Genomic DNA, 19,653 nt, shown 5'->3' with positions numbered 1-19,653 from the left:
GATAGAGATAGATAGAGATAGAGATAGAGAGATAGAGAGATAGAGAGATAGAGAGATAGATAGAGATAGAGATAGAGATAGAGATAGAGATAGAGATAGAGATAGAGATAGAGATAGAGATAGATAGATAGATAGATAGATAGATAGATAGATAGATAGATAGATAGATAGATAGATAAAATACTGTAGCTGAAAGTATAGCTTATAGCTTGTACTGTAACTGAAACAATAATATACTGTAGCTGAAAGTATAGCTTATAGCTTGTACTGTTTCTACAGTGACTTTGAAACTTGGCAGAATCACCAGCAAGTCATCAATGTGTCTATAATGGAGCTCTGCTTCTCACACATTTGACAGAACTCCACACTTCAAGTGTGATTAATATCAGTAGGTATGTCCAGCCATCCTTCCTCTAAACCAGGGGTCGCCAATTAGATTTGCCCACGGGCCAAATTTTCCCCATGCCATTGTGTGGCGGGCCAATGATAAGTGAACATTTTTTAACTGTAAAAAAAATAACGACATATACATGTTTGCACTGTCTTTTTTCTATTATAAAGTGCCTCTCAGACAGTGCATTACACATGAACAGATCAGTAATTTGATTTTAATGCAGGTGCTCGCATTATAAATCGAGATCAGTAGGGTGCATTTGATTTTAAGCACCACAGCGGGTGTATTATACATCGAATGTATTATTATTATTATTAAAACACAACACTCACCGGCATAATGCAGGCAGCCCTGCCCTGGACTTGATATTGTTTCTGCTTCGGTCCTCCAAAATCCATGTTAATAACATGTTAAATGTCCACTCGCGTTGAATGCCCACCAAACTTGAACACAGTTGCTTGCTCGTGTTGCCATGTCAACAAGCGAGAGTCACCGGTTGCTTATTGCAAGAGTTACCTGTTGCGATAAACCCGTATTTTAAGAATGACACCTGTTTATTAAAATAAGCTTTATAGGTTGTAGGCTCCTCTTCTGACTCATCATATTTCCCCGTTGCATTGCAAAGAAGTTATTCAAAGACGTTTGTTTTGTTTTTGCAAACGTTCGCTCGCCGGCATCCCAAACGCGGAAGTGAAAGTGAAATTCCATTGGTTCTCCCAGTCCATGTGACCATTTCTAGCATTTCAATTGGCTATAGTGACAGCCATAGATATGATGAATAGATAGATACAGCTTCAAAAGACACTCTGGCGTCACAACGAGTGAATATTTCCTGCGCGTAAAATAAACATCATATTCTCAAAATAACCTGACGGGCCAGAAATTATTGCTGGCGGGCCCATTTCGGCCCGCGGGCCGCCTATTGCCGATCCCTGCTCTAAACGGTTTAGGCAGCAGTTGTAACGAGATGCAAAATACTTTGAAAATGGACAAATTGATCCCCCTCACTACTTTTAAAGACTATCTCAGAGTTGTTTACACACCTGCAACTGTCAGCCAGCCTGTTAACTGTAATGTGTCCGTTCTGTATTACAACATTTTATTGTTTGGTGTGTGTTTTAATTATTTCCCTTACCTCCGTGATGTATGTATCGTCTGTCTATTTTCTATTTAATTAAATGTAATAAATGAAAAACACTAAATATTTAAACAGGCAAGGCTTCGTTGATTACGACTAGCTAGCATTAGCTCGGACGTCTGATAGCTGACAAAACAGCTCTGGTGTTTGGTAGAAAAGGAGATGTTCGCCACCTTGCATTGTGGGATAGATCAGGAGAAGTCGATGACATCAGACGTGTGGGCATGAAGGTGCAGGTTCCTTCAGACTCACTGTAGCCAACAGGCGTCCCGGCGAGAGGACGCAGACACGATCCATACCTCTCAATGGTCAGTAACCATGGTTACGTCGTCATTAGAATGTTTTAGTTCTAAAATAATACTGTATATGTGGCGGGGCGATTCTTGCTAAAATGTGAATCACGATTTTTCTCTCTAAGAATTGAGATCACGATTCTCTCACGTGATTCTTATTTTTTCAATAAAATCATTTATTGCACTCTTTCTTAACTCATTGGACGGCAGTCACGAGGATAGTCGTGTTAACTCGCCGACGCTTGAGCGCCAATCACGACGATAGTCGGGTTTTAATCGTTATTTCTTTTATTAGCGATATCCATTCATTTTCATCCATCCAACCTGATGTTATCGTTGGGAATGGGTCTGAGCTCGCAAAAGGGCAAATGCCGCCGCCTATCGTCTCCCGGATGGTATTGCACAACATTGGATTGGATTGGCTGGGGCTGTGCATCAAGAAACCGGTCCGGGTTTTGCTTCTCGGGCATGCAGTATCGTTTTTACCGCGTTGACTGGGGGGACTGGGAGCAGCGTGGATTATGTGTTTTGGACTATAACGTTGGATCAATGGACGCAATCGATATTTGGAATGGCGATCAGGAATTGGATTAATCTTTTTGCAGAACATCTGATGTGAGGTAGGGACTCTATGTTACCAGTCTTGGGTTAATCAGATGTTTTTTTCATGGCGATCACAACGTGTCTGTGTGTGTGTGTGTGTGTGTGTGCGTGCCTTTGGCGCTGAGCAAGGCACGGATAATCGATTTTTCAGCCCGATTTTGTATCGTGCATAAGGACACATATACTATCAATAATCTAGCGTTTATTTGAAAACTATTCATAAATCAGCCGAAAAATTACAACGTGTTTTGTGTATTCCACTAAAGGGCTATTATCGCGTCTTTCTCTGGAATTACTATAAATCTCCAAAACTATACTTGTATTCAAAACGGTATAAAACAGAAATGTACCCATGAAAAAACAATCCGTTTCGTACATGTTGACTGCAAGCAAGTCATTGATAAGCGACGGGTATATTAGACCCATAGCCATAATTTAAGATATATTTTACGCACTCGCAAATGTTCCCATCCTCCCATTGATTAAAGCGCTGGCGTGCTAGCCCTAATTTGGTCATATAGGCGCGGCGGTCAATGAGTTAAACAGACAACATAACATATAGCAAAGCGCTTGACTTAAAACAAAAAAAAAGAATTTAAAAACTTTAAAACTAAAAAAGAAAAAAAGCTAAGTAAAAAGTTAAAGTTAAAAAAAAAACATTTAAAAAAAATCATCATAATTTAGAAATGAGATTGCATAGGTCTATGAATCGAGATCGCGATTTTATTTCGATGAATCGCCCAGCCCTAATATATACTGTGTATGTATACACCTTATACACCACGCGTGAGATTGCACACCTCAAAGAGTTAAATTAACATTCCGCGTGTCACCATCTGGTAGAAGCACTGAATTTAACATGACTAGTCTTTCAGAGACAAACAACAGAATGAGGCAGCATCGAAACAGACATCAAACAGGGAGATTAAAGAGGGAGTGTGTGTCAATGTGTCAGTGTGTGAGAGCTCTCTCTCTCTCTCTCTCTCCTTCTCGCCATCTCTCTCTCCCTCTCCCTCTCCCTCTCCCTCTCCCTCTCTCTCTCTCTCTCTCTCCCTCTCTCCCTCCCTCCCTCTCTCTCTCCCCTCTCTGAGGCAAAATGGCCAGATGGCTTCCAATCCTATGCTAATCCACAGCACCAGACAACACAGACACAGAGTAGCGTTGAGTGTCGAGTATCACGCTTCTCCTCGCGCTGGGCTTCCATTGGCCAGCGGTGAACAGCCACGCTTCCAGAATCTCCTCCAGACTTGCTCCCCACAAAGACAGACCGTGGCTGTGTCTGTAAGGGCCCCCGAATCGACAGACAGACAGAAGCTACTAACCCTTAATACTACCCTCAGTACCTACATAATCAGACAGAAGCTACTAACACTACTACCCTCAGTACCTACACAACCAGACAGAAGCTACTAACCCTACTACCCTCAGTACCTACACAACCAGACAGAAGCTACTAACCCTACTACCCTCAGTACCTACACAACCAGACAGAAGCTACGAACCCTACTACCCTCTGTACCTACACAACCAGACAGAAGCTACTAACCCTACTACCCCCAGTACCTACACAACCAGACAGAAGCTACTAACCCTACTACCCTCAGTACATACACAACCAGACAGAAGCTACTAACCTACCCTCAGTACCTGGCTACACAACCAGACAGAAGCTACTAACCCTACTACCCTCAGTACCTACACAACCAGACAGAAGCTACTAACCCTACTACCCTCTGTACCTACACAACCAGACAGAAGCTACTAACCCTACTACCCTCAGTACCTACACAATCAGACAGAAGCTACTAACCCTACTACCCTCAGTACCTACACAACCAGACAGAAGCTACTAACCCTACTACCCTCAGTACCTACACAATCAGACAGTTCAAGCTACTAACCCTACTACCCTCAGTACCTACACAACCAGACAGAAGCTACTAACCCTACTACCCTCAGTACCTACACAACCAGACAGAAGCTACTAACCCTACTACCCTCAGTACCTACACAACCAGACAGAAGCTACTAACCCTCAGTACCTACACAACCAGACAGAAGCTACTAACCCTACTACCCTCAGTACCTACACAACCAGACAGAAGCGAATCACTAGCTGTTACTTCTATATGAATGAACACACAGGATATTAGGTACAGGTCACATGGCAACAGGCCCCTCCCCCCTGCCATTCCTCTTACTCTCCCTGATATATATCTGAGACACCCCCCCGCTCTCTCTCTCACACACACACACACACACACACACACACACACACACACACACACACACACACACACACACACACACACACACACACACACACACACACACACACACACACACACACACACACACACACACACACACACACACACACACACACACACACACACACACACACACACACACACACACACACACACACACACACACACACACACACACACACACACACACACACACACACACACACACACACACACACACACACACACACACACACACACACACACACACACACACACACACACACACACACACACACACACACACACACACACACACACACACACACACACACACACACACACACACAAATTTCCCATCAGGCACTGCATCACATCGACCCGGAGCATGACTGTGCGTCCTGAAGATGGCCTTTCTCCCCAGAAGCCTTTTCAGCCCTTCTGACCTCTGACCGGCTCTGACCTGCTCTGACCTCTGACCGGCTCTGACCTACTCTGACCGGCTCTGACCTGCTCTGACCGGCTCTGACCTGCTCTGATCAATGACCTGCTCTGACCGGCTCTGACCTGATCTGACCGGCTCTGACCGGCTCTGACCTGCTCTGACCTGCTCTGACCGGCTCTGACCTGCTCTGACCGGCTCTGACCTGCTCTGACCTGCTCTGACCTGCTCTGACCGGCTCTGACCTGCTCTGACCTGCTCTCACCGGCTCTGACCTGCTCTGACCTGCTCTGACCTGCTCTGACCGGCTCTGACCGGCTGTGACCTGCTCTGACCTGCGACCTGCTCTGACACCATGGCCTGGACCACAGATGTGACTGTTTGACCAGTACCTGTAGGCTGGTTAGTTGACACTGGTCCAGGTTCAGTTCTAGAAACTGTTCTGATGTAAATCTACATTATTACTAGGGATGTTAACAATTAATCGAAGATCGATCGATTGATCGTTAAGGATTTACTCGAATGCGTGAAATGTACTCGATCTACTCAAACGACGTGTTGTCCGTCTAGTCTAGTGTATTTCCAAGTCATGTTTCAATGAACAGATAGAGGGCGCAATTTAACTGTGATGAAGAGGAAGCTACCTCGGTGTCTAGAAGAAGCGAGGGGATTTTTTTGCGAGTGGCGGCAACTTAAATCATGACAAAATGAAGCGGACAAAGAGAAGCATTTGGACAGCGCTCTACCACGTGAATCAGGTTAATTCGGATAAGTTGGCTGGCTCATCCTCGTCTCACCTGCAGCAACCCACCACGGCTCTGTGTTTGAGGAGGAGCTGTGACCCACAACTAGGCCTGTCGCGATATTAAAGCAATAAATCAATTAATCGTGCAATGTATGAAAATGAACACAGTGATTTTGACGGGATCGATTAATTGCCATTTGCGTGTTTGTTTTCCTAGTCGTGTCACTCTTCGTCTCCGTGTGGGGAGGCGGGGCCGCTGGCGTACTACAGAGTACAGCGTGAGAGCTCCGTCCGTGAGGGCTTGGAGCAAGCCTGGGTAAACGCAAGTGGAGATTTGGAGGAATTAAAAAATTGAATTGGTTGCAAAGCCAAATTCGACAGTGGCAGTGTGGGAACATTTTGGATCAACGATATATATATATATATATATGTGACATGCTCTCACAGAATCAGTCGGAAGTCGCAATGTAAAATCTACATAGGAATGCCTTTTTATGTCAAATGACGGATTTTTGTCAGTTTTGGCCTTTTAACAGATTTTAATAAAACAACACCTTGGCTTTCATAATATGTATGAATTATCTCTCATTTAGACTGGGAAATATAATTTTGAAGAGTAGAAACGAGAGATGGTTCTGAAATGTATTTGGTTATAGGCGATTATCGACGCTAAAAGCCACAAAAAAAAGCGTCTACCACAAAACTGAACGCTATTGGCATAAATTAGAACGCAGTTCGTTTATCTACCTTTCTGTGAAGTTTTAGCAAAAATACAGGTTGCAATCCGATTCAAAATGGCGGAGCAGTGTCCATAATTAACTTTATTATTTACAGTAGATTTCATTCACGGTTCTTGTGATACTAAATCCAAATTGAACATTTGAAAGATAAGATTAGGCCCAATCCATAAATGTGTGAATTGGCTATAATAAAGTCATTTATAGGCCTGCTATTCTATATTATATAATAATATTTCAAATTGCATTGGTCCGGATGGGAGAATTCAGTACTGTATCTACAAAACCTTCTGTTTAATAATCTTCCCTTTATTCATTAGATTTTTTGTACACGCGATCTCAAGAAGGTACTGAACGAGCTCAGTGGCAGTTTTTCATGTTTGGTCATTTTTAGCATGGTGTTATTCACTGTCAAAGATGCAAAGAAAAATTATAATTCATATTCTCCTTTGTTTCATCACAATTTAAGCAAGCCTAGTAATAGACACAATATTTCTGACACTGGGAATACATTCACTGAGGTCCATACATGTCCCTAGATACCAAGAACATGCTAATGGACCTTGTAGAAGTGGAGCAATATTCCATTTAATTTGGTATGTATTTTAGGCGGATTTTCAGAAAATAGGGCTCCGGGCTTAAGAGGTTAAGCTCGTTTCAGTTATTTAGTTAAATGTTAGGCCTATTGGACATTTTTCGTTTTTGTTTATTTTTTAAGTTAATATAAAACAGTGTTTGGAACATTTTGAGTTTGAACATGCTTTTGATTTTTTAAGTGGCGAGAAAAAAATGTATGTTCACATATGCACCACTCGCCCACACAAATGTATTTAACTTCCATCGGATGGCGCAACGGCGGTTAATATGTCTAGGCCTCTACATTTCTATGTTTAATATGCTATGCAATGTTGTGAGAGTGTTGTTTCAATGCAATATGTTGCTGCTGTATAAATAAACCCTTTGATTGAGCAAACTAATGCATTTGTTATCGTTTGGTAAATTTGGTATTTTTTGTTACAATTGATCGATTAATTGCTTGTTAACGTTATCAATGATCGAGTCAGGAAAGTGCTTACAATTTTCAACCCTAATTATTACATTATTATTGTAACTGAGGGGTACAATTCCCTGACTGTATTGTTAGATATGATACTTACTACCACTACCTCTTGTACTTTAGACTCTGGCCACCCAGTACTAGGCATAAATAATTATGGTAAACACTCCCACGTAGATGAAACGATCCAACACAAATGTACCAAGTCGAAAGTCTGCGTTTAATAATAATTAATACATAGCAAAAGGTATGTAGAGCAATCACTTAATTACATTTATGATTTGAAATAGGATGCACTTTTATGGCAAATGAGTATCCGTTGGTATATCAATAGAGAACGTCCAATCTCTGGTGGCGCAGGCGGTAAATATACAACCTGGAATATTTAAGGAATAATAGCAATGATACTTTAATGATTATAGAACTGGATACACTAGGGGGGGAGTCCGGTCGCTTGTAAGACAACTGGAGAAGGGGGGGGGGGGGTAGAGTCTGGCTGTATCCGTCTGGCCGAGGGTATCCTGGGAGAACCCACGGTTGTGCGGCTCGGTGCCTCAGCGATCCTCGATCCACAGATGAAAGCAGTTGGACTCTCTGTGGGCCGGCTTCCTCCGGTTCACGATGGAGAGACGTGAAGCGACCTCGTCGTGTAGAGCGTCTCCTCACCTGTCGTCCTCTCCGGGGGGGGGGTTTTCCAACACACGGCAGTGTTGGTCTTTATCCATAGAATAATCACTGTATACAAAGCATAATCCGTGCCTGGGAAGGCGGGCTGTCGTCGGTAGAATAATCCGGTATGCAGGTCCACTCGCTCGTCGGCTCTGGGGCTCCTCGGGTGCAGCCTCACATGGGGTCGGCCACCCTGGATAAGCAGCCAGTTCTACCCGAAACGATGGGGGTACTGACTGCGATAGTATTCTCACCGCACGAAGCACTACATATGAATAGACTATTATTAGCTTAATAGACTACGTCCAACTCGACGATATAGTGCCAAATATGACTATTCAAATATTAATATACACGATGTCTCAATACCGATGGTAGGCCGAACTTGGCCTTACTCCCACACGTGGCGTCGCGGGGAGGCTTTACGTCTGTCACTCTATTGGAGGGTAAGAAACTGGACTAAAAGGAAGTCCTACTTTAGTAGCGCAGTATATATACGCACTATGAACAAATAGTACCATTAGTGGTGCGGTAGCCAGATTCCTACGCGGAACTAGGACTTGTTCGTACATGTTGAGCGGTACGTTTGAACTGGGTCTGGGGGGTATGGCAGCCTGGCACCAAGGTCTCGACCAATAGTAGAATGGAGACTATTATGGGATGTTCAGTAGGCTAGAATGGATATTCAATGCATATTGTACAAGGAATATACAAGGGATATCAGGGAATATTAGAGAATATACAAATACAATTAAATATATATATATAAATAAATATATATATTCGGTTTAATCTGGCCCTTCACAACAATTATTATTATAGAAAGTACAACGGTATGAATTTGCGCTACGGTATGGATTTTGACTATACCTTGTGACCGGTAGACTAGATGTAGCAGGGACAACTGCTGTTTGTCAAAACGCCCTTCAATAACCAACTGCACAACCGGGGTACAAAAGAGTAACAACTTTATTAGATAAAAGCATCAATGATAATCAATTCATACAGGGGACACAGGGTTAATAATCAGGGGGAATAATCGGGTACCGTAAAGTGCTTCTGCCTTCTGTTATATAAGTAACTCACCCCCAATCGGGCTAAGTTCAATGACCTAGGGCGGTAAGCCTCCCCTCCTCGCACTACTGGAACCTGTGGACAGCTGGCTGTATATCTTCATCGCCGGTGGTCCTAACTGACAGCGATCGATCCCTCCCCCCCGGACCTAACAGAGTCTGGTTACTGCTTGTAGCAAGGTGCTCCGACCCCGATATCCAAGTTCCACTGTTTTTTCAATAGTCTCAGCGTCTCATCCGCGCCCGCAATCAGCAACACCTGAGTTCAATAATGACAAGACGATTGAGTCCCTGCTCCTGACGTCATTACCTGGGCTCATTCACATCACAGTTCTAACGTGACTCCGCGGCGCCAGTTCCATTAGTGAACTATTATATATTATATTGACGAGGCTTGACAACAGAGGTTCAACTTAACTTTTAGAGGTTAACTTCACATTTATTGGCTATTTGTTTCTTTATATCGCTTTGTCCATCGGTCTGCTCCCGTTTCCAACTCTGTGTGTTGACAATGACATCCTGATGTGACATCATCAACTACGGCAGCTAGGACGCTCAAACCTCAAACATCACGCTCTCTCACTGTCTCTCTACATTGTAAAACATGTACACTAAAGTTAAGTTATGTTGGAGTTTTATTGTGTTTGAGTTGTTTGCGGGAAAGAAACCTCCTGTCCCGCTGTAGTTTTTATTTTCACTTTGTGCCGCTTGCTTTTATTGTATTTCATGAAAAAAGTGTTTTTCAGAGATGGAATTAACTTTGCACAATAAATGTTCTTAAAATACCTCTGTACTATGTGAAATATGTAGGGATGGGTACCTTTCACATTTGAACCGATACGGTACCGGTACCTGTAAATCGATACCAGTACCCAACGGTACCTTTTTTCGGTACTTTAGTCTCAAGAAATTAAATTTACCTACCCTCAGTCGTGAAAAAAAAAATCCAAACTTCAAATAACTACAATTTCGACAGTTTTCGGCTTGCCATTGCTCCGACTGCTTTGTTGTTGAATCAAGTCAAATCCTAGGTAAGCATATATTGTGCGTGTGAACGTTTGACAATGTCAAAGAACAGGGTTACGTTCGTAACCTAACGTGTTGTTGTGATGACGTAATCAAAACGCATTTCATTAGACACAGAACAGCTCAGACCTTCAATTGGCGAGCCGCCAAGCTAACTAGCGTTAGCCGCCACTAAGCTAACGTTAGCCGTACCCTAGACAGTGGAGTGACTCCACGACACCAGTTCCATTCGTGAGGAAAGGGGGGGGGAGGTTATATTGACGAGGCTTGACAACAGAGGTTCAAAGATAACTTCACATTTATTGGCTATTCGTTTCTTTATATTGCTTCAGTTCATCCATCGAGCTCCTCCAGCTTCCAAACCTGTGTGTTGATAAATTAGGGATGTCCCGATCCGATCACGTGATCGGGGCCGATCACGTGATTTTCCAAAGATCGGGATCGGCAAAAAAATAAAAAAAATACCGATAAGTTAGGTTTTGCCATAATCATGTCTTTTGCCATAATCAGGTAGCTGAACAACATTGGTAACAAATAAATACATTATATATATATATATATATATATATATATATATATATATATATATATATATATATATAGGATGTCCGATATTATCGGCCGACCGATATTATCGGCCGATATCGGCAGTAAAATGTGATATCGGAAAATATCGGTATCGGTTTAAAAACTAAAAAAACAATAACAATATTTGTTATATATATATCCAGTGAAATTATTAGTTACCTGAAATTATTCAGTATTTTGGACGGGGAAACCCTGCATATATCGGTATCGGTTGATATCGGTTGATATCGGTATCGGAAATTAAGAGTTGGACAATATCGGAATATCGGTATCGGTAAAAAAGCCAATATCGAGCATCCCTAATATATATATATATATATATATTTATATTAATCATATTCTGCCTTTCGGCATTCGGTTTTCGGCCAACTGTTTCCTATTTTTGGTATTCGGTTTCGGCCAAGAATTTCCCGTTCGGTGCATCCTTACTTCAAATTATACCGTGATATAAATTTTAGACCATACCGTCCAGCCCTACATTGGAGTGTTGTACTAACATTGGTGTGTGGTCCTAACATTGGAGTGTGGTCCTAACATTGGAGTGTTGTCCTAATATTGGAGTGTGGTTATAACATTGGAGTCATTAACACATTGGTCGCCAAGAACGACTTATGCCGTTTTTGCCTGCCATGCGTTGAATGCCAACAACGGCGTAAATCGTTTTTGGGATCAATATTTCATTTTTTCGCCATGGCATTCATAATTCATCCAGTCTCCCTCCGGACTGCAGTGGCACCCTGTATGAGATTGCAACGCCTCAATACCGCCGCCTGGTGGATGGTCGGGCGAGTTACACTCTCGCCAAAACCGGAAGTGGCGCTGGTGCATCGAGGAAATCCCTCCGGCGGTAATATCTTGTTACGTGGATCCAGACAAACACTATAGTGCATTTGGATCGCTTTCTAAACTCAATAATCGATATGATTTCAGCGTTTATTGCGCCATACAAACCGGAAATGGATCTAGGAGATCGGCGTCAAATAATTGGGATCTTTTTCCTCCAGTCTCATCGGCGAACGGTAAGAGGACACTAATGTTATTTTCAGCCCGATTGTTTATTCATTTCACTGCAAACCATCTGATCAATATATCAACCCATACTAAATAAAGCCGTTACTGACGATCAAGGAATTATAAACGACCCCCCCCCCCTTTCCTTCACGCATAATGAAGCATAATGTATACCGATCATATACATTTGAATTTTTTAATATAGCGTGTATAGGAAAGAAACGCCAATCAATAATCTATCATATGCGTCAGGAATCGTTTTTGGAATTACAGCAGAAAACCTTAAAAACATACTTATATTCAGGCGGCTACGTGGCGTAGTGACTGTGGGCAAGGCGCTCGCCACGAATGACGGAGACGCTGGGCTTGCCTGTTCGAGCCCAGCGCTCCACATTGCTTTCAGTTTAGCTGGTCGTTCATACTAATACACATTGGCCGTATTAGGGGGTGGGAAACTGATGGGTGGGGATCGGGCGTTGTGGACAGCGACTCCTACAGGTCGGTTGGTGCGCCTGCGCAGTAGAATCAGGAAGTGTCGGGGGCAGCGTGAGCCTCCCACGCGTTACTCCTCGCCACTGAGAGATCGAGCTGCGCAGGTGAAAAGATGCGACTGCTGTTACCTCAAGTACCGGAGGGGACTTGTGCTATGTATGACTTAGTCCACATTGCAGCCGGCTTGTGGGAGGCAAGAAACAGCGTTCGTGACAGGGGAGGGTTGAATTGGATGATACGAAATTGGGATGGGAGAAAATATAGAAAATGGGAGAAAAAGTGGATCAAAAAAAAAAACATACTTATATTCTAGACGGTATTAACACAACAATGTATGAATGAAAAAATATAACGTTCCCACATCCTGAACGATAGATAATCGATGTTAAATGGGCCATAGTAATGTCAATATAGCAATACAATTAGTGATGCATGATATATCGGCCGCCGATATAATATCGGCCGATATGGCAGTTTTTTTACACATGGGTATCGGTCCGATATCAAGATTGGGCCGATATTTATTAAAAAAAATATATATATATATATTTTTTTTTAATCTTTTTCTTTTCTTTTTACATGTTTTTGCCTTAAATAGCTTCAAAATATCAGTAATTTCTGAAAATAACTTACAAAAGTAAAAAAAAAAAAATTTGTTTTGGAAAATAGCTTTATCTGATTATCATAAAAAAGTGTTTTCTAGTTCAAGTTTCTTTAGTTTCAAGTTTCTTTAATAGTTGTCATACAGAAGTACAGAATACTTTCATACAAAATGCTTCTTACTGTTACGCTCCAGAGACTGTGCTAGACAAGATAGTATCAAATAACATAGTATAGCATGTAATTTAGAAGAAGAAAATGAGGTCACAGTGTTCGGTATAGACATATGTACAATGTTCTGAGTTACCATATAATATACAATACTATGCAGTGTACTAATGTACAGTACTATATAGTGCAAAGCAGAAATGGGATGAGGTACAATTTAGGTACAATTTACAGTAAGGTGTACAAGTTGTAGTGCAATCCTTCATCAATAAATATAAAGTGTGGGGAGTGGGTGCTACAGTGTGTTTGTTTAAAGTGGGTGTGTGCTATAAAGTGTGTGGAGTGGGTGCTACAGTGTGTTTGTTTAAAGTGAGTGTGTGCGTGTGGATGTGTGTGCTATGTGCGTTTGGTGGTTGTTGTTGTGTAGTGTTCATTGTTCGTTTAGCAGCCTGATGGCCTGGGGATAGAAGCTTCTTCTGAGTCTTTCTGTGCTCGCCTTGAGACTCCGGTATCGCTTGCCTGACCGCAGCAGTTCAAAGACGCAGTTGTTCGGGTAACTGGAGTCTTTAATGATTCTCTTAGCCTTGCCCTTGCAACGCTTGTTGTAAATGTTCTGGAGGGTGGGGAGCCCCCCTCCAATTGTGCGTTCGGCTGAACGTGTCACTCTTTGTAGTCTGCTTCGGTCTTGTGCAGTGCTATTCCCAAACCAGGAGGTGATGTTGCCGGTCAAGATGCTCTCTATTGTACATGAGTAGAAGTTCTTAAGGATCTTCTGACTGACTTGGAACTTCCATACAGAGATATCGACATCGGTAAATATCGGTATCGACCAGAACAGCAATATTAATATCGGTTATCGGTATCGGCCACAATTCTCACATCGGTGCATCACTAAATACAATTTAAAAAGTTATAGCCCTGCAAAGAAGGTAAACATCTCCATAGGCTTTCAACGGTGGCAGACTGGGTACAATGATGGGCACAACCCCCGGCGCCCAATGTGTTAAGTGATAATATTGGAGTCATTAACCTCTTAACACATTCGGGGCCATTCGATTTCCCCATCTAGCTATAGCACGGCCAGGTTTTCATTACATAGTTTCACTGTGCGTCACGTTGTTTGTAGAGCTAAATCTATATTTTATATTATAGCTATGGATACAATACCATGGTCATTTGAAAGTAACTATCTTCCGTTCAAGATACAAAAAATTATAAATGTTTTCATGAATACGTTCACACGTGGTGAATATGAGTATAATTTCTGAATGATCCGGGCTAATTCCTGGGAGGCTGGCAATGTGAATTCTACTAAAACCATTGGCGTTTCGTCCCTGGACACACTATTATTTTCAAATCAAATGCATATGATAGGTATTATGTTTCATCATGAATGCATGAAAGGGGGGGGGTCGTTTCTGATTAATTGATTGCCAATAACGGCATTCGTTATTACCACAACACACGCCGATCAGGGGGATGGGTATGAACATTTTAAACCATGCACGAGCAAGCTGAAATTTGAAGTCAGATGTCCTTACCTGGTATTCCAAAAAGAATATTCCAATTATTTGATCGTCATCTGTTCCATCCTATGCCCATCTGGTCCACGACATAACCCACCACAACATATGGATCGGGGGTCCCGAAAACGATTCAATGCGATCGAATGAAGCCCCAGGTTTCCCATTACTAGAAAAGAGCGCCCGGAGCAGTTTAAAGGTAGCACCCGGTCTGGAACAGTGTTTACTGCACTCTCGATACTGCCTACTAGCAGGATCTGGCCGGTACTGCACCTTCGGAGTCCCAGTATGCCTTTTAACGGCAACATACAGGTCCGACATTGAATAGGATATTAAAATCGAAAAAAAAGGGAAAACGATCAAATAATATATATAATATATACGTGTTTGGCCGTTAACCGGTGGCGCCCAATAACGTATATATACGTGAAGTGTTAAGCCCTAGCAATATTTTCTGAAAGTTCGCCTAAAAGTACATGGAAGATTGCTTTTTTTGCTTTACCATTTGCATGTTCTTGGTAGCTAGGGACATCTATGGATCTCAGGGAATGTATTCCCAGTGTCAGAAATATTGTGTCTGTTACTATGCTTGAGTAAATTGTAATGAATAAATGAGAATAGCAATTATTTAGATTATTTAATTTTGTTCATCTTTGACGGTGAATAACACCATGCTAACATTGACCAGACTGAATAAAGGGCAGATGATTTACAGAGGTCTTTGTAGATACAGTACTGAATTTTGCCATCTGGATACATGCAATTTGAAATATGAATATAGAATATAGAATATCAGGCCTATAAATTACCTTATTATGGCCAGGTCATACATCTATGGACCAAATCTCATCTTTCCAATGTCAGAGTTAAATATGGATTTAGTAGCACCAGGCATCAGGGCATGAATGAAATCTACTGTAAGTACAGTAACCTTTTTATAATGCAAAATGCTCTGCCATTTTTCATCCCATTGAGACGTTTTTTTTTTCTAGACGTTCACAGAAAGGTAAAGAAACAAACAATTTTTCTTATTTTATAATAAAATGTTCAGGTTTGTTTCGACCCGTGAGACATAAACATGAAAAATAACGTTGAAAAATTATTTCACATCAGACGGCTCCAAGTTTGACAGGTGAGCGTGAGCTGGGTAGTGTAGTTTTATGAAATTCGAAAGCCCATCAAAAGCCCTGGGTCTCCTCTTTCATAGGACTACACTCACTTTTGGCTGCCCCATTTCCTCGCGTCAATATCCGCCGGTTTCTGACTCAATGTGCTGAGATTTCTATAAACTCATATGTATTCATATAACACTTAAAATCATTGGTATACGAACGTAGTGCTAAAAATATACACTTTGACTGCTGTTTTGATAGGGTTAGGTTAGGGTCTTTACGCCTGGCTACATTTAAAACAAATAAAATGCTACATTAATTAATACAGCCTGTATTGATCTATTTATGGCATTGAATTATTGTCGGTCCGGTATCGGACCGCTTGGGCTAAGGGGGTTATTTGGTATTGCACTACCAAAGCTACCTAGCATGTCCTATATGCTCTGTAAATAACTATGTACAGATACCGAGATGTCACACCATGTTACCTGTTACCTGTTTATTGCACAATGTTGTTTTTTATTGGATTCTATTATATGTTGTAACACTGTATTGCACATCGTTGCGGGCAAGACCACCCGCATTTCATTGTATACTTGTATGCCGTGACAATTAAAACTCTTGACTTGACTTGACTTGTTAAGTCATAACATTGGAGTCATCAGGTCATAACATTGGAGTCATCGGGTCATAACATTGGAGTCATCGGGTCATAACATTGGGAGTCATCGGGTCATAACATTGGAGTCATCGGGTCATAACATTGGAGTCATCGGGTCATAACATTGGGAGTCATCGGGTCATAACATTGGAGTCATCGGGTCATAAGATTGGAGTCATCAGGTCATAACATTGGAGTCATCGGGTCATAACATTGGAGTCATCGGGTCATAACATTGGAGTCATCGGGTCATAACATTGGAGTCATCAGGTCATAACATTGGAGTCATCGGGTCATAACATTGGAGTCATCGGGTCATAACATTGAGAGTCATCGGGTCATAACATTGGAGTCATCGGGTCATAACATTGAGAGTCATCGGGTCATAACATTGGAGTCATCGGGTCATAACATTGCTCTCCAGCTGCTACGACTGAACCAAATGGGAGGATGAGCAGGAGATGACAACGTCAGACAGATAGATGGCCCCTCCTGCTCCTTCAGCCACGGCCCAGGAATAATCGGAGGCAGAATAGCTCCCACAGGACTCCCCCCCCCCCCCCCCCCACTCCTCCTCCCTTCCCCAACGAGTCAGGTGACCAGATGTTTTAGATCTCCTGTCACCACAGTTGCCGCCATCAAACTACTTTCCAGATCCACGTTAGAGGAGGAGACAGCCTGGTCTCTGTGTGTTGGGACCAGAGTGGTGTGTGTGTGTGGGGGGGGGGGGGGGGTATCACCACATAAAAAACCCTCCCTGAAAGGAAGATGTGGATGGAGAGGCAGTGCAGAGATAACAAAGGAGCATCCGACTGTCGGCATATCATTACCCTACACATCCATCCATCCATCCATCCATCCATCCATCCATCCATCCATCCATCCATCCGTCCGTCCATCCATCCATCCATCCATCCACTGGGGGGGGGGAGGACCTAAAATAGTCTCCCACTGCAGCTGCTGTGTCTCCACACACACACACACACACACACACACACACACACACACACACACACACACACACACACAATCATTGATCCTCACACCTCACATCCCAGGAAGAAACCTTGTTTTTCTTCTTCGTCTTGTTTTTTTCTGGCCTATAAACACAAGGGAGGTGCATCACATGCAGAGAGGCTGTAACACTGCAGCAGCAGAAGAAGAAGAAGAGAGAGAGAGAGGCAGGCGGGATGGGATCATAATATAAGACAGCAGCAGCAGCAGAAGAAGAAGAGAGAGAGAGAGGCAGGCGGGATGGGATCATAATATAACACAGCAGCAGAAGAAGAAGAAGAAGAGAGGGGCAGGCGTGATGGGATCATAATATAACACAGCAGCAGAAGAAGAAGAAGAAGAGAGAGGCAGGCGGGATGGGATCATAATATAACACAGCAGCAGAAGAAGAAGAAGAAGAGAGAGGCAGGCGTGATGGGATCATAATATAACACAGCAGCAGAAGAAGAAGAAGAAGAAGAAGAAGAAGAAGAAGAAGAAGAAGAAGAAGAAGAAGAAGAAGAAGAAGAAGAAGAAGAAGAAGAAGAAGAGAGAGGCAGGCGGGATGGGATCATAATATAACACAGCAGCAGAAGAAGAAGAAGAGAGAGGCAGGCGGGATGGGATCATAATATAACACAGCAGCAGAAGAAGAAGAAGAAGAAGAAGAAGAAGAAGAAGAAGAAGAAGAAGAAGAAGAAGAAGAAGAGAGGCAGGCGGGATGGGATCATAATATAACACAGCAGCAGAAGAAGAAGAAGAAGAAGAAGAAGAAGAAGAAGAAGAAGAAGAAGAAGAAGAAGAAGAAGAAGAAGAAGAAGAAGAAGAAGAGAGAGGCAGGCGGGATGGGATCATAATATAACACAGCAGCAGAAGAAGAAGAAGAGAGAGGCAGGCGGGATGGGATCATAATATAACACAGCAGCAGAAGAAGAAGAGAGGCAGGCGGGATGGGATCATAATATAACACAGCAGCAGAAGAAGAAGAGAGGCAGGCGGGATGGGATCATCATATCTAATGCAGGCATCCATTTCCCTCTCACCATGAACCACACACACACACACACACACCCACACACACACACACACACACACCCCTGATAACACAGCTGCTGCCTCTCCCTCCTCCTCCTCCTCCTCCTCCTCCTCCTCTCCCTCTTCCTCCTCTTCTTCCTCCTCCTCCTCCTCCTCTCCCTCTTCCTCCTCCTCTTCCTCCTCCTCCGCCTCCTCCTCCTCCTCCTCCTCCTCCTCCTCCTCCTCAGGCCAGAATGCAGAGAGGAGAAAAAGGGCTATAATGCACCCCTACTACACACACACGCGTGCGCGCGCGCGCGCAGAGCTCCCCTCCCCCCTCCCTCCCTCATCCATCCCCATATTGCATTACACGCACCACACACACACACACACACACACACACACACAAGAGGAAATTACCTGAAATATGCCTTGTTGACATCCTCTCTCAGTAGTATCACCTTCCAGCTCCGCGGCCCTCCAGCAGCGGACTCATCATCGTCCAGAAAGGAAAATTATATCCAGAGACCCCCTTGTTGACTGTCAGACAGGCAGCGCTGCCATTCTCTCTCTCTCTGTCTGTCTCTCTCTCTCTCTCTGTCTCTCTCTCTCTCTCTCTCTCTCTCTCTCTCTGTCTCTCTCTCCCGCCCGTCAGACCAGTCCGGTTTCCTCCTGACCCTCTAACCGGGGCTTGGGTTGTTCCCGGTAGCTGGATGCTGCTCGCTGCTCCACTGGGCGGCTCCCCCCCTTCCCTCCCAGCAGCTCCATGACGACATCACACCCGTCCCCGCGCCACCCCATTGGCCGAGAGGCGGAATACTGATGAGCACTGACAGCTGAGGGGGGAGGGGCCGCGGCCATGGAGCAGACAGAGAGCGTTGGTTTTCTGTTTGACTGGCCAAACCTGCTGAGCCAGAGGAGAGGGAGGGCGGGCGGAGCAGAGGCTTTCACTAAATCTGTGGTTATCATTATGGTCTGTAGTGTTGTAGTCTGTATTATTATGGTCTGTAGTGTTGTGGTCTGTAGATTGATTGATTGATTGAAAACTTTATTAACAGATTGCAG

General features: G+C 43.2%; 1 protein-coding gene across 1 annotated transcript in view; it reads right to left on the bottom strand.

Annotated features, from left to right (window-relative positions):
* LOC311233336 (serine/threonine-protein kinase PAK 3) overlaps window positions 1-19,257 on the bottom strand; it is a 123,771-nt gene extending 104,514 nt beyond the window's left edge. The window contains exon 1 of the mRNA XM_084320299.1: window positions 19,009-19,257. The gene's annotated coding sequence lies outside the window, so the exon portion shown is untranslated. The remainder of the gene's footprint in view (window positions 1-19,008) is intronic.
* Window positions 19,258-19,653: the final 396 nt, after the last annotated feature.

Source organism: Notolepis coatsorum (assembly GCF_963971535.1).
Source record: "Notolepis coatsorum genome assembly, chromosome: 8".
Taxonomy (NCBI): Eukaryota; Metazoa; Chordata; class Actinopteri; order Aulopiformes; family Paralepididae; genus Notolepis; species Notolepis coatsorum.
The sequence above is the reverse complement of the archived record's forward strand: the minus strand, read 5'-3'. Positions and strand labels throughout refer to the sequence as shown.